The sequence below is a fragment of the Rhinopithecus bieti genome, unplaced genomic scaffold (assembly GCF_001698545.2).
Source record: "Rhinopithecus bieti isolate Rb0 unplaced genomic scaffold, ASM169854v2 scaffold_4830, whole genome shotgun sequence".
In the NCBI taxonomy this organism is placed as follows: domain Eukaryota; kingdom Metazoa; phylum Chordata; class Mammalia; order Primates; family Cercopithecidae; genus Rhinopithecus; species Rhinopithecus bieti.
In genome coordinates, this window is record NW_016804529.1 from 188,684 (window position 1) to 205,575 (window position 16,892).

Below are 16,892 nucleotides of genomic sequence, written 5' to 3' on the forward strand. Positions count from 1 at the left end.
AATTGAGTTCATTAAGGAATTTTTTCACTTAAAAGTACATTTTCAAATATATTGGTATAAATTGTTTCATTAAATTTTCAACCTATCTCTTTAATAATAGGATTTGTGGTAATATTCTTTTATTATTATTATACTGGTAATTTGTTATTTTCTCTGTTTTCTTGATCATTCTTGCTAGGAAGCTATCAATTTTATTAATCTCAAAACTAAACATTTGGTGTTATTGATTTTCTCTATTGTTTGTTTTCTGTTTTATTGATTTCTTGTTTATCTTTATTATTATCTCCTATTTATGTTGGGTTTACTTTGCTCTTTTTGTTCTAGCTTTGTAAGGTTAGCTCACTGATATTAAACATTCCCTCTTGCTGTTGTATAACATGAATATTTGAAGCTCTGAAGTTCCTGTTTGCACCATGTTTAAAGTATCTCACATAATTCGATATGTTATGTCTTTATTATCATTTAATTTAAAATGTTTTCTAATTTCTTTTTTGAATTCTTTACTAACCCATGAAATATTTAGAATTGTGTTGCTTAATTTTTAAACATTTGGGTATTTTTTAGATTTCTTATTGTTATTGATTCTAAATTCAATTCCACTGTGATCAGAGAACATACTCAGTGATTGCAGTCCTTTCATATTTATTTAGACATTTTTATGACTCAGCATGTGGTCTACCTTGGTAAATGTTCTATGTGTGCAGGAAAAAACAGATATATTCAGAAGTTATTAGATGTAATGTTCAATAGGTGTATATCAGGCCATATTGATTGGTAGTATCGTTGAAATCTTCTATATCTTTATTGATTTTTGTTCAGTCTATCAGTTGCTGAAAGAAGGTGTGTTAAAAATCTCCAACCATGTTTGTGATTTAATTTTTACTTTGTTTCTATTAATCTTCTTATCACTAATTTTGAAATATTAAGTGCATTGAATTTATAATTTTTATTTCTTCTTTGTGAACTGATTAATTTATTATAAAGTACTCCACTTATTTACTATTTTCAATTATTTTCCATCCTTCTTTTATATCTGAATTTATAACTTGTGTTACTTCTCTTCATCCTGAGAGACTTCTTTTAGCATTTCTTAGTAGATCTACAGGCAACAAATTCCCTGCACTTTCATTTTTATTTTCAAAATGCCTTTATTTCACTTTTATTTGTAAAGGGTATTTTTGCTGGATGTAGAATTCTAAGTTGAAGGATTGTTTCTTCTCGATTGTTTGTTCTTAGCACTTTAAAGATGTGTTTTATTCCCTCATCTCTGGCTTCTATTTCTAATAAGAAGTCAACTGCCATTCTTCCCATTGTTCCTCTGGATGCGCTGTCTTTTTTCATGGTTGTTTTTAAAATTGCCTTGTTATCATGGGTTTTCAGCAGCTTATCTATGCTGAAAAGTTTCTCTATGCTTTGCTTGGTCAGCAGTTTGACTATGACATGCCATGGCATAGTTTCTTTGTGTTTATTCTGTTTGAAATTCACTAGGATTTCTGAACTTATAAATTAATATTTTTCAATTTGGGGAAAATTTGGTCATTATTTCTTAAAAGATTATTTCTGTACCAGTCTAATTATTATTTTTAAAAGTTGTAGACACTGTATAGATTTATAAATATTTCAGTATTTTTTTCTCTATATCTTATTTTGAATAATTTCTATTGACCTTTCTTTAAGACAATTGACTCTTTCTTCTGCATTACTTGTTCTGCTGTTAAGGCCACCGGGTATGTTTTTGTTTTTCAGAATTCATTCAATGAGTTTTTCAATTTGTATTTATTTTATAAGATTCTTCATATATTCATTCATTTCATCTTTTACTTATAATTTCCCACATATATTTATAGTACTAGTTTTAAAAATCCTTTTCTGCCAGTTCCAATGTCTGGGTTATCTGTGAATTTGTTTCTTTTGATTTGTTGTGTTTTTATGGGTACTATTTTTTTTACGTCTGTGGCCATGTTTTATGGCATACTGAACACAGTATTTACATCTGTGGTCATGTTTTATGGTATACTGAACCTAGTATATGGATAACAGTGAAGACTGAGTTATACAACTCTTTTGCTTTGTTTTTATTTCCAGGCATGCACAATCTCTTCTATGTGTGGCTGCTACAGTAGGAAAGTGATTATTCATATTTCACTGAGTATCAGGTTAATCTTGAACTAAGCAGCAATTTTTAAGATTGAATTCATCACTGGTTAGGCTTTCCTCCTGATGCCACAGCTGATTCTACCAAAGCCTAGTTTTGTGTTTGTTTGTTTGTTTTTAGACGGAGTTTCGCTCTTAGTGCCCAGGCTAGAGTGCAATGGTGGGATCTCGTTTCACTGTAACCTCCGCCTCCCAGGTTCATGCGATTCTCCTGCCTCAGCCTCCTGAGTAGCTGGGATTACAGATGCCCGCTACCACGCCTGGGTAATTTTTGTATTTTTTGGTAGAGATGGGGTTTCACCATATTGGTGAGGCTGGTCTTGAACTCCTAACCTTTTTATCCACCCGTCTCACCTTCCTAAGTGCTGGGATTACAGGCATGAGCCACCATGCCCGGCCTCCAAAGCCTAATTTCTTTGATCTTGTCAATGTTTAATCCTGGAGCCTAGTGTGTCTTGGACCTGAGTTTTGCCTTTTGAATCAGTAGGAACAGAACTCCGTTCCCAGGCACCACAAGAATACGTAAAACTAGGAAGTTGTTTCTGCTTTTTAGCCCACCCTATTCTCCGTAAAATGGGAATGGGACACCAGAAAGCAATTTCTGAGTTAAGTATATTATTGCTGCATTTGGGAGTCTTCTAGACTCCAATGTCCCTGCCTGGCCACCAAAAGTGCCAATAGCTCATCTATCTCAGTCTTTGGAAGGCTTTCTTCTCCACCTTTGCCTCCACAAACTGCCACTGCTAAAAGGTCACTCATAAAGGGCCCCCCTCTCTGAAAATCAGTCCTTCTGGACTTTTCTTGCAACTACCAATCTTCAGTAGTTTCATAAATGAGTATAGTTTTATAACATCTGAGAGGTGGGGTTTTTTTATGTTACCATAGGAGCAAATATGTTTCACATCCTTTCACACCCTACACAGAAAATTGTATATTGTGTTTAAATCATAGCCAAATTGCAGAGAAAATTACGGTTTCTTTGTTTTGTTCATAACTGATCTAATCTTTCTCATAATTATCTCCTACTAGGCTGAAAGGATTATAAAATGTAATTATGTTTAAAATTCCATGTGATCTAAAATTCCATCATTCTATCGTGAGCCCAGGAGCTCCTGCTGCATAAAACATATGCTAATCAATAAATGTGATACATCACATCAACAGAATAAAAAACAAAAAAAGTATGATCATCTCCATAGATGCAGAAAAAGCCTTTGATAAAATTCAGTATCCCTTCATAATAAATACTGAAAACAAATTAGGCATAGAAGGAACGTATTTCCACATAACAAAGGGCATATATGACAAACCCATAGCTAACATTATACTGAATGGGGAGAAGCTGAATGCCTTTCTTCCAAGAACTGGAACAAAACAAATATGCTCTCTTTCACCACTCCTATTCAACACAGTACTAGAAGTTCTATCTAACACAGTCAGGCAAGAGAAAGAAATAAAGGTTTTCCAAATTAGAAAAGAGGAAGTCTAATTGCTCCCTCTTTGAAGATTATATGATCTTATAACTAGAAAAATGTAGAGACTTCACCAAAAACTCACAGAACTGATCAACACAGTAAAGTTGCAAGATACAAAATCAGTCAACATGCAAAAGTCAGAAGCATTTCTCTACACCAACAACAAGGTAGCTGAAAAAGAAATCGAGAAAGCAATCCCATGTATAATAGCTACAAAAAAATAAAATACCTAGGAATGAATTTAACCCGAGGGGTGAAAGATATCTAAGGAAAACTGAAAAATATTATTGAAAGAAATTGAAGATGACACAAACACATGGAAAAAACATCCCATCTGCAAGGAATGGAAGAATTGTATTGTTAAAATAGCCATACTACCCAAAGCAATATATAGATTCAATGTAACTGCTATCAAAATGCCAATGACAGCCTTCACAGAAACAGAGAAAACAATCCTAAAATTGGTGTGGAACCACAAAAGACCCCAAATAGCCAAAGCAATACTGAGCAGAAAGAACAAAGTTGGACGCCCGTCACACCACCTGACTTCAAAATATACTACAAAGCCAGACGAAGCAAACGTCATAGTATTTATATAAAAACAGACACACGGACCAGAACAGAGAACCTAGAAATAAGTCCACATTTACAGCCAACTGATTTTTGACAAAAGCACAAGAACATACATTAGGGACAGGACACTGTTCAGTAAATGGAGCTGGCCTATTACTATTTGGAAGGTCCTTGGGCTCTACTTCGTCCTTTGCGTTGAAAACAGTGTGAGATCAATGTGTGTGTATGTGATTTGGTTGTTGGGTTGGCTTTGCTTTTTCATTTTTTATTCTCCTTATTTTAAAAGTACATCTTTTCCTCTCACATTTTACTAAATTAATTTCTGCTTTTGAAAAGTTGAGTCTCAAAGTGTAAAAACTAAGCCTTCATTTCTAATGTGGATGTGAAAGTGATTTAACTTTATTCATGCCTTATCTTACAGCTTTAATATCAAATAGGTTAGGAACGCCCAGGGGAAGTAATGGGGGAAGGGAGAAGGCAATTCTTTCTGAATGAATATATTTTTTGTTGTTTTGCATGTTTAATATACAAATTCCTGGAGAGATCATGGCCTTTGAATATGCATACAACTTTTGAATTGTGCCTACTTAATTTATAGCAGGATGCTTTGGTGTCCAAAAACTTCTGACTTTCTGGGATTATGAGAGTAATTCCCAGCCATACTCCAACTTAATTTTGCCAACCATAATTGAACACTGTAAATTATATATTAATGTTTTATAGTACTTGTGTAGTCTAACTGTGACTTTAATTATGTTTGCCAATTATCTGTTTGAAATCAGTTTGTATCTGAACAGCTATTGAAACTGTTAAGTTGTACAGATATTATTCATGACAGTTTGTACTGTGCAAGGTGCTTAATAAAAAAACAAAAGGTTTGACCTTTGTCCAATAAATCACTAAGTAATGTCAATAAATCAAGTATAGTATGATGCACTAAAATAAAATAAAATATGGTGCTGTGAAAACTTGCTATCCACATGCAGAAGAATAAGACTAGATTCCTATCTCTCACCATATACAAAAATCAAATCAAAACAGAATAAAGACTTAAATGTAAGACCCGAAACTATAAAATTACCAGAAGAAAACACAGGGGAAATGCTTCAGGACATTGTTTAGGCAAAGATTTTGTGGCTAAGACCCCAAAAGCACAGGCAACAAAAACGAAAATAGACAAAAGGCACTATCTTAAACTAAAAGGCTTTGTTTGCTCAGCAAAGGAAACAATCAACAGAGTGAAGTAACAATCTGCAGAATGGGAGAAAATATTTGCAAATTATTCATTTAGGAAGGGCCTAGTATCCACAATATACAAGAAATTCAAACAACAACAAAAAAAAAGAAGGAAGGAAGGAAGGAAGGAAGGAAGGGAGGGTAGAAGAGAGAGTGGGGGAGAGGGGAGAGAAAAGAGAGGGAGAGAGGAGGGAGGAGGGGAGGAGGGGAGAGAGAAAGAGGGAGAAGGAGGAGGGGAGGGGAGGGAAGGAGAGGGGAGAGAGGAGAGGTAGCTTTCCAGCCCGAGACCCTGAAGGGAAGGAAAGGAAGGGAGAAAAAGGAAAGGGAAAAGGGAAGAGGGAAGGAAGGGGGAGGGAAGAGGGAAGGAAGGGGGAAGGGAAGGAGTTTTCAGCCCCAGCCCCAGAATCCGGACCCTACAGCTGCGAGATGTTGATGCCCTAAGAACTGGATTTCCCAATTTATGAACTCCTTTTTTTTTTTTTTTTTTTTTTTTTTTTTTTGAGATGGAGTTTCGCTCTGTCCCAGGCTGGAATGCAGTGGCCGGACTCTCGCTCACTGCACAGCTCCGCCTCCCGGGTTACGGCCATTCTCCTCCTCCTGCCTCAGCCGCTGAGTAGCTGGGATACAGGCGCCGCCACCCGTGCGCCCTGCTAGTTTTTTTTGTATTTTTATAGTAGAGAACGCGGGTTTCACTGTGTTAGCCAAGGTGGTCTCGAGTCTCCTGACCTCGTGATCCGCCCGTCTCGGCCTCCCAAAGTGCTGGGTATGAACTCCCTTTTTAAGGAGGGAGTCATGGTGCCAAGAAGGATGTCCACATGCCTAAGCACCTGGAACTGGCAGACAAGGATGTGCCCAACCTTCATGTCCTGAAGGCCATGCAGTCTCCCAAGTCCCGAGGCTACGTGAAGGAAGTTTGCCTGGAGACATTTCTACTGGTACCTTACCGATGAGGGCATCCAGTATCTCCGTGATTACCTTCATCTGCCCCGGAGATTGTGCCTGCCACCCTACGCCGCAGCCATCCTGGGACTGGCAGGCCTCAGTCTAAAGGTCTGAAGGGTGAGCGACCTGCAAGATTCACAAGAGGGGAAGCCGACAGAGATACCTACAGGCGGATTGCTGTGGCCCCTGATGCCAACAAGAAGGCTGAGACTGGGGCTGGGTCAGCAACCGAATTCCAGTTTAGAGGCGGATTTGGTTGTGCAGTTGGTCAGCCACCTCAGTAAAATTGGAGAGGATTATTTTGCGTTAAACTTACAGCCCAAAAAAACTTTAAAAAAAAATCTCATTAAAAACTGGGCACAGGACATGAATAGAAATTTCTCAAAAGAAGACATACAAATAAACAACAGGTATATCAAAAAATGTTCAACATTACTAATCATCAAGGAAATGCAAATCAAAACCACAATGAGATATCACCTTACTCCAGTTAAAATGACTACTATCAAAAAAAAAAAAAAAATGCTGGTGAAGTTGTGTAGAAAATGCAACTCTGATACACTGTTGATGGGAATGTAAATCAGTATAGCTATTATGGAAAACAATAGCACTAGTCACAATAGCCAAGATATGGAATCAATCTGAATCCATCGATAGATAAATGCATAAAAAAATGTCATGTGGCCACATTAATGTGTACAAACATACGGTTATATAGAAGGAATAAGTTTGGTGTTCAATACCATAGTAGGGTAACTATAGTTAACATATTGTGTATTTCAAAATAGCTAGAAGAAAAGATTTGAAATGTTACCAGGCACAAAGAAATGGTAAATGCTTGAGGTGATGAGTATGTTAAACACTCTGATTTGATCATTATGCATGTATACATGTATCAAAATATCCCATGTACCCCATAAATACATACAATTATTATGTATCAACTTAAGAATTTTTTAAAAAGTAAATATGAGAAGTTATTCTTTACGAGAGGGACAATGGGAAGTAGAAAGGAAGGGATACTAATTTTCTTTTCTGTAAGCATTTGTTTGAATTTTTAATCATATGTATATTACATGATTTTTGTCAATCAGGACTTATCTGCTGAAGAGGCACAATTTATTTTCTTTGTGTCACTAATTAAACTAGCTACGAATTTTTTTTAAAGAAATGGATAAAGATGTCAAATCAATAGCTTCAGCTTTTATCTTTAAAAGCTAGCGAAAAAAGAACAAACTAAAACCGAATTAAACAGAAGAAAGAAATCAATGAAAAGATTAATAAAACCAATAAACCTCTAGCCTGACTAATCTGTGGAGGAAAAAAGAGGAACAATACAAATTATCAATATCAGAAAAAGTTATTCAGGTTATCTATTTCTTTTTTTTATTTTTCTTTTTTTGAGACGGAATCCCACTTTGTCACTCAGGCTGGAATGCAGTGGCGCCATCTTGGCTCACTGCAACCTCCGCCCCGCAGGTCCAAGTGATTCTCCTGCCTCAGCCTCCCTTGCAGCTGGGACTACAGATGCCAGCCACTGCGACTGGCTAATTTTTATATTTTTAGTAGAAACAGCATTTCACCATGTTGGCCAGGCTGGTCTTGAACTCCTGACCTCATGATCCACCCGCCTCGGCCTCCCAAAGTGTTGGAATTACAGGTGTGAGCCACCACCCCTGACCATCTGTTTCTTTTTGAGTGAACTTTGGTAGTCTGTGTTTTTCAAGGTGTTTATTCATTGAATCAGAGTTGTTGAATAACTCTATCTATTAAAGAAAGTGCATTTGTAGTTAAAACCTGGCTAAAATGTCCCAAGAGTGCATCTAAATATTAAAACCAAATATACATCCAAAACTGAAAATGAAAAGTAGTCTGAGAAATGTGGTTTTACCTTTCCAGTTTCAGCAAACCGATTCATAGCATCCACGACCCTGTATTTTAGATGAAGTATTTCTTCACCTAGATTCCAATAATTTGGAAAAGAAAAGAGAAAATGGCATCTCCACAAAAATAAACTATTTTTCCTCCATTTTGAAAAGCCCTTGAATGACCCACAATTGATTAACAGATTTTGGAGCAAGACAGCCAGCACATTGATCAGGGGAGCTAACAAAGAATTGATAGATTCCAGGAGGGTGAGGAGTAGAGCCCAAAAAATGGTCTCCAGGGAGTTAGATACCAAGAGTCAGGAAGATGTGCTATGGTAGTACAAAGCCATGCATTAAGATTTTGCCTATTGGCCGGGCACGGTGACTCACACCTGTAATCCCAGCACTTTGGGAGGCCAAGGTGGGCAGATCACCTGAGGTCAGGAGTTTAAGACCAGCCTGGCCAGCATAGCCAAACCCCATTTCTATTTTAAAAAATACAAAATTTAGCCGGTGTGGTGGTGGGCGCCTGTAATCCCAGCTACCAGGGAGGCTGAGACAGGAGAATCACTTGAACCTTGAACCTAGGAGACAGAAGTTGCAGTGGGCCGAGATTGCACCACTGCACTCCAGCCTGGGGGACAGAGTGAGACTCCGTCTCCAAAGAAAAAAAAAATGATTTTACATATTCTTTTGAGGTGATAACCAAGAGTAAAAATTTTGTAAAATTTTAGGAAAGTAAAGGAAGTTATTATCAGAGTCATATGGTATCTATTGTCGTAATGTTGTATCATACCTTCATATTAATTTAAATTATTGTATTTCATCATGCTAAGATGTCGCCAACTGTAATTATGCAAATATTTTATGTACCACTAAGAAAAGAAAAAAACTGTCAATTAAACCAACACAGTATTTTATCTCTTTGTGTTTTAACTTTTCTTTTAGGTGATCTTTTGAACTTTTAAAACAAACATATTAATTATGTGTAATTTTTGTGAATAAACAAAGGAAAATGTAAGAGAAATAAATTGGTTACAGATTCTCAAAACTTAGTAAAGTTGTTCTAGTTCTTTCAAGTCTAAGTTAATATATCTAACTCATTTCTTTCAGTGACTGCCCATTGTTCCATGGTTTGCCTGTAACAGAAACTGCAAATTGCCTCATCAAATTCATTAACAACAAAACCTGATTTTTAGTTAGGCATATTCTCACTAATGCTAGATATCCCAGCCTCACTGGCATGTAGGTGTGGTCGCATGAATGCTTCTTATCAAGACAGTAGCAGAAGGCTTGCGTTCATGTCTCCTACTTCTGTTAATTCACTTTAAAAGTAGGGATAAAGGCATTGTCCTTTTTTCTTCCTCCATCCTGCTACCCAGAAAACTCTTATGATGGATCACACTTTAGCATTTAGCATGGAGCATAATAACGAGTAACAGAGCAACGAGCTCGACAAAGCCGAGTTCCTATTAACCTCAGGAAGCTAGCCTTTGAGTGCTTACGTCTGGACTTCTATTCTGTAAGAGAATAGAAGTCTTGCCGGGCGCGGTGGCTCAAGCCTGTAATCCCAGCACTTTGGGAGGCCGAGACGGGCGGATCACAAGGTCAGGAGATCGAGACCACCCTGGCTAATACGGTGAAACCCCGTCTCTACTAAAGAATACAAAAAACTAGCCGGGCGAGGTGGCGGGCGCCTGTAGTTCCAGCTACTCGGGAGGCTGAGGCAGGAGAATGGCATAAACCCGGGAGGCGGAGCTTGCAGTGAGCTGAGATCCGGCCACCGCACTCCAGCCTGGGCGACAGAGCCAGACTCCGTCTCAAAAAAAAAAAAAAAAAAAAAAAAAAAAAAAAGAAGTCTTATTTAAGACTTTTACTTGTTTAAGCCTCTTTTGCCGGGGGGTGGGGGGGAGCTGTTTTTGCCTTAAGCAACTGCACCTAGTCCTAATTAATATCTATTTTCAGTTTTTGCCCACTTATATATATATATACACACACACACACACACACACACACACACACACACGAAGGGCTGCAACTATCATCTTGTACATACATCCTCAAACAATGGTGCTTTCATTTTAATAAAATATGTTCCCAAGAGTAGGATTTTTGAGTTCAGGGGCCCATTACTTTTTCATGTAAAGAGATTTTGCCAAAAAACTTTCAAAAAACTGTTAAAAAGTAATATATTATCCTCCTTCATTGTTATCAATTTGATAAGTTAGAATGGATATCTCATGATTCTTCTGTGACTACTAATGAGAATGGTTATCTTTGTTATGTTGGCAATGTTAAATTTTTCTTCATGAGTTATCTTTTCATAGTCCTTACCCATTTATTATCTGAGTGTTGAACTTATTCTTACAAATTTGTGAGTGACTGTGCTCATTTTTAATGCTAACTAACACTATCTGTCATTTGTAATATAGATATTTTCCCAATTTATAGTTGGTTTATGCCATCTATTGCCTTAAAAACTTTTTATTTGTTAATATATCTATATTTTATTTTATAGTTTCTGTATTTCTGCTTTGATTAAAAATATTCAAACCTTCCATGTCTTTAATACATCTGGAGTTTATTTATGGTTATTCTATGAGGCAAAGTTCCAATTAGTTTTTTTCTACATGAATAGGAGATCCATCCATTAATTATTCTCTGCAGTAATATGAAATGACATCTCATACATAGATTAATTTCCTTATGTATTGAAATCTATTTCTTAGCTTTCTATTATTTTCCTCTATTCATCTATTTGTCAACTTCTATTTTATTATCATGATGTTTTGATGACATTGGCTCTGAGTTTTAATATCTATTATGGCAGATTCCCCATTTTTACTATTTTTTATATGTTGGGGTCATTTTAATACTACTTAGAATTGTATTTAATTTACAAATTTGAAGAGATAATTAATATTTAACTATATTAAATGTTCTAAACTAAGACTATAGCACGGCTTTTCATAAATTCTGAACATGTTTATTGTCCTTCAGAGGACTCTATACTTTTCTTCATATGGGTCCACAATATTCCTGTGAAAGGTATTCTTAAGTCTTTAAAATTCTTGTTTTTTCAATGGACTATTAATAGACTATTATTTCCCATTTACATTTCTACTTGGTTATTGTTAACAGGAAAAACTTGTTTTGATTTTCATATATTCATCTTTTTTACCTGTTGAAATTCCCTTATAAATTCTACTATTTGTTTTTCCAAATAAGGTTGCTTGGGTTTTCCAGGTATATGGTAACATCATCAGTGAAAAGAGCTAAGTGTATCTATTCCTTTTCCATGCGTGGGTGACATGATGGTCCCTTTGCCTTAACAGCTAGCTCTCAGGCCCAATAGAAGGCTGCTTTTGCTTGACTCCCCAAAGGCTGCAAAGTCAGTAGGCTATCTCAACCACCACATTTTTGAACTCTCTCACTTGGTCTAGGATTATACCACCACCATTACATTAACTGTGTCAGGTTTCTTTTGATCATGGTGGTGAGAAAACCACTTCACTTCTGCTTCTGCTTTACGAGCTTCACTTCTTTGAAGGTCTATTAGGCAATATGATTTTACACCTACCCAAAACTGTTCCCTATGAGCCAGATTCACATTTTTCAGTTGAAATTTCTCCCGGCCCGTGCCCATCTCTTACCAAGAAGCTGATGTTGCTGTAGTAACTGTGTTACTGTTGTTACTATTGTTGAAATGTAGAGTCTGAAATACAGGCCATATATGTAATTTTCCACTTTCCTTCATTTCTAGTTATTTTTCTGAAACTAACAGAATTTAATCTTCTCAGAAAATTCTAACAAGACTGGTTTTACCTTGTTTTTTTCATCTTCCAACCACCGCATGTCCACTATGGGCTATAGATCATTTTATAGTCATCTGACAGTGTTTACTATAGTCCACAGAAGTTTCAGGAATCAGTTTTAAATTCTAAGTCCATCTCCAGACTTCAAATAAATGTCCCCATACAGTCACAGCAATTGTCTCAAAATGCACTGGCTCCAGTGCTGGAGGTTATGATTTATCCAGGAGATAGACATGTTCTGTAAAATAATTCTTAGTAATCCCACACAAATCCCACAGGTAATACATGTGAATCTTACAATATCCAACAATATGTTGGATATCGCTTTATTTTCCATTAGTTAACGTAATTTCTAACTCTGAGCATCATTCGTCCAGTGGTAGAAAACATGTAATTTTAGTTTTTCCTGATTTCTGTCCCCAATCCAGAACTCTAACTCTTATACTCACTGCCACTCATTTGTTAAGCCATACTGATTATCCCTGAAATAAACATATCACTTTCTGCACAGCCTTTTAAGACACAGTAGCCTTTCTGAGATTTCTGTGCCACAATTATAAGTATGGGTGTTTTGCTAAGGCTACTCATGACCTGCTGTCCAGCAGAACGTCATAGGCATTCTCTCTGGGTTTTTGTCCCCTCCCTGATAGTGCTGCTGGAAATACCACAGAATGACTGGGAAACCATTTCTGTTTTCTATCTTGCCACATTCTTCCCCTGAGGCAAAGAGAAATGTGTAAATATCTTACATAGACAAGGAGGAGAAAAGAGGAAACATGTAAGAAAAGAAATAAATGCATATGTTAAAATGTCAAAATATTATCCAGCTACATAACTTTAGGATTTTGAAAAGAAAGTGTATTAAAACTAAATAAAATGCCCCAAGAAAGCCAAACCAGGCCTGGAACAGTAGCTCATGCATGTACTCCCAACCCTTTGGGAAGCTGAGGCAGGAGGACTGCTCAAGGCCAAAAAAATGAAGACCAGCCTGGGCAATGTAGTGAGACCCCCCCATCTCTAAAACATAAAAATAGCTTAGCTAGGAATGGTGGCGTGCTCCTGTAATCCCAGCTATTTAGGAGGCTGAAGCAGAGGGATCTCTTGAGCCCAGGAGTTCGAGGCTGCCATGAGCTATGATTCTGCCACTGTACTCTAGCCTGAGTAACAGAGCAAGACCCTATCTCCAGAAAAAGAGAGAGAGAGAGAAAGAAAGATTTTCCTACAACAAAAAACATGTAGAAACTCATGAAAATATATTAAACAAGTGTTTTCAGACATTGAGAAAAACAGAAAGTGGGTGTTGTACTGAGTATGGGAAAACAATCCAGGTGAGCCTTTAATTACTCCCTGCCTTTCCACCTAGAGGCCATTTTCAAATCACATCACAGGGAGTGGGAAGTGAGAAGACATATGTGGCCTGAGAATAGGGTCCAGGCCACAAAGGAAGAAGAACCAGTTTAAGCAACTGCACAGCACAAACAGAATGAGCAAAGTTTGTCTGAGCCAGTCTCAGTTTACACCTGTCATCCTGCTTACTGATTACGAGCACCCTCTCAATTATAGTTACCCTAAGCAACAGAGACCCCAGGGAATGAGAGGAGAGGATACACTAAGAGTGAGGCAGCATCAACTCCAGATTGGATAAAGAAAATGTGGTACATATACACCATGGAATACTAGGCAACCATTAAAAAGACTGAAATCATGTCCTTTGCAGCAACATGGAGACAGCTGGAGGCCATTATCCTAAACGAAATAACATGGGAACAAAAAACTAAGTATCACACATTCTCACTTATAAGTGGGAGCTAAACATTGAGGACACATGGACATAAAGATGAGAACAATAGACACTGCGGAGCACAAGAGTCGGGAGGGAGGAAGGGGGGCAAGGGCTAAAAAGCTACCTATTGGATACTATGCTCACTATCTGGGAGACGGATTCATTTGTGCTCCAAACCTCAGCGTCACACAATATACCTTTGTGACAAAACTAAACATGTACCCCTTGAACCTGTAATAAATGTTGAGGCTGGGTGCGGTGGCTCATGCCTGTAATCCCAGCACTATGGGAGGCCGAGGCAGGGGGATCATGAGGTCAGGAGTTCGAGACCAGCCTGGCCAACATGGTGAAACCTCATCTCTACTAAAATACAAAATTAGCCGAGTGTGGTGGTGTGCGCCTGTAATCCCAGCTACTTGGGAGGCTGAGGCAGGAGAATCACTTGAACCCGGAAGGTGGAGGTTGCAGTGAGCCGAGATCACGCCACTGCATTCCAACCTGGGTGACAGAGCAAGACTCCATCTAAAATAAATAAATAAATAAACAAACAAACAAACAAACAAATAATTGAAGGAAAAAAAAGTGGAGCAGGTACTTCCAAGGATGGTTTTGGCAAAAAAGAACATTCATTCTCAACTCTTAAAGAGCTATGCCGCAAAGCAGAGTGGGCCAACTCCATGCCATAGACTCATAAGCAAAAGTAAATTCAAGTAGTAGCTTTGGAAAGCTCACAGATTTCTGTGTATAGCTGAGAAGACACATGTATCCTCCTGAGTCCAATCAGGAAATGGAAACTCCACCGTGAGTTAAGCAGAGGAAGTTTAACAGAATTATTAAACATAATAAGAAAACAATTATAATATATAAGAAAACTCAACAAAAAACCCTAGGGTGGAAGGAGAATATCCAAAGAAGAGCAACTCAGAAGTGTGACTCCTCCCTGAGGCTGGAGCGCAGATCTTATTGAAGAAGGAATGGTTCAGTCCCATACCTTGGGTAGCAGAGACATTCACAGGTTTACCCAGGCCAAGCTGGCCTGAAGTAGCTAAACAAGCTGGAAGAAACCATCCTGGCTTGAGGCAGGGGCTTGCAGAGGAAGTACTGCTCAGTGGAAACCCCCAGGCAGGAGGCGGATTAAGCACAGGTGATGTGAGGGTCTGCAGATAGAATGGTGTACTGGGGCGGGGCAGGGACCACAAGCAGTGCCACACAGGATGTCTTCACAGCCCCTTCATTGACCCACCATGCAGCAGCTGGAAGCTGCAGGAGAGCCCTTTCCTCCTGCTGTGTCCCTCCAGGGCCCTGTACTGATAAAGCTTAACAATGTGCTGACTTTAAAGAAGAAAGTCATTGTACTGACCTTAAAGGAACTCCGTTCATTATCACTGTGCCTATTATGAAGAATGAATTTGGAGCAGAGTGATAATAAATTGACAATCAGCACAACACTCAAGAAGAAACATGATATTCATAAAAAGAGTATTAACATGTTCTAAGATGAATTCTCAGGATTTTCTGAGATATTTGGAACTCAGTATTTATTTGAAGGAAGAAAAAATTTCCTGCAGAGATAAGCCTTTATTTTCTAAATAAATTAAAATTGTTTAAAGATGAGTCAGAGCTACCATAAATTCATGCAGAGGCATTTCCAAAAGGACATCAGTAGAGCCTTTAACACACGAGCCCTTAGAATGCAGAAAGGCCAGTGGGGTTGGTTCACAAACTTGACACTGCTAGAGGAACCTAAGCTGAAGAGCGCCACCTGAGGGCGATGTGGTACCAAACACAGCAACAGCCTCCACATCTTTTAAGGCAAAACACACTTGAACTCCACAAGTCTAGGAGACAATCAATACAGACATTATTACCCTCCTTTGGCACAGGAGGAAACTGGTTCAGAGGCTAGAACTCCAGTCCCCTCAGCCAGTGCACTTGCTGGTTCACCTCACTGCCTTTGTTTTTCAAAACCCTGCTTCAAATTCCCCTCCCTCCAGGACGCCTTCCCTGACTGACGCCAGGCCAATCTCCTTTTCACTTAGCATTTTGAGGAAGCTGTTGTATAACACTGCACAATGCCTAAGAACAGTGGTTCTCCAACTTTAGCTAAGCATCAGAATCACCAGGGGGCTTGACTATTGAGTCCGCTCCCAGACCCAGAGATTCTCATTCAGCGGGTATAGGATGAGGCCCAAAACAATTTGCATTTCTAACAAGTTCCCAGGTCCTGCTGAGGCTGCTGGTCAGGTTACTACAATTTGGGAACCATTGATTTAGAAGCCAGCACAATTTTTTTTTTTTTTTTTTTTTTTTTTTGAGACAGAGGTCTCCCTTTGTCACCCTCAGAGTGCAGTGGCACAATCATAGCTCACACTAACCTGGAATTCATGGGCTCAAGGGATCCTCCCACCTCAGCCTCCAGAGTAGCTAGGACTACAGGCGCTCACCACCATGACTGGCTAATTTTTTAATTTTTTGTAGAGACAGGATCTCACTATGCTGCCCAGGCTGATTTCAAATGCCTGGCCTTAAGCAATCCTCCGACTTCAGCCTCCCAAAGCACTTGGATTATAGGCATGTCCAAGTGCTTTGGGATATGTTGAAGCTAGTAGAATCTTCTCCCACATCCTAAATTCATATGTGCAAGTCTAGTATAGAGAGTGTGAAATGTTACTTTTCTCAAACAAACACTCTCCAACAGTTAAGTCTCACTTATTTTTTCTGGGTGTTCAGGGACCCTGACTGCCAGGAGATTACCTCCCAGCAAGGCAAACATGATTTTGGTCTCCTTATTTCTTTGGCATCAGAAAGGTCTGCTGTTCCTGTAAGTTTCCTGCTCTGTCCTCTCTAAGATAAGAACACAGAATAGCTGGGTTACCATCACCATCATCGCTGCAGCTCATGCTTGCCCAGGTGGTGTTGGCCCTTTCCCTACATTGTCTCTTTTAATAGCTATAAGTAAAGGAGACTGCTATTGCTGCTGTTGTTGTTTTGGGAAGGAAGGGATGCCTTCGTGACAATCTTCTTCCAAGGAAAAAAAGTGATGACC

General features: G+C 38.4%; 1 pseudogene; it reads left to right on the plus strand.

Annotated features, from left to right (window-relative positions):
- LOC108527578 (40S ribosomal protein S10 pseudogene) overlaps nt 1–6,664 on the plus strand; it is a 42,125-nt pseudogene extending 35,461 nt beyond the window's left edge.
- The last annotated feature ends 10,228 nt before the right edge of the window (nt 6,665–16,892 follow it).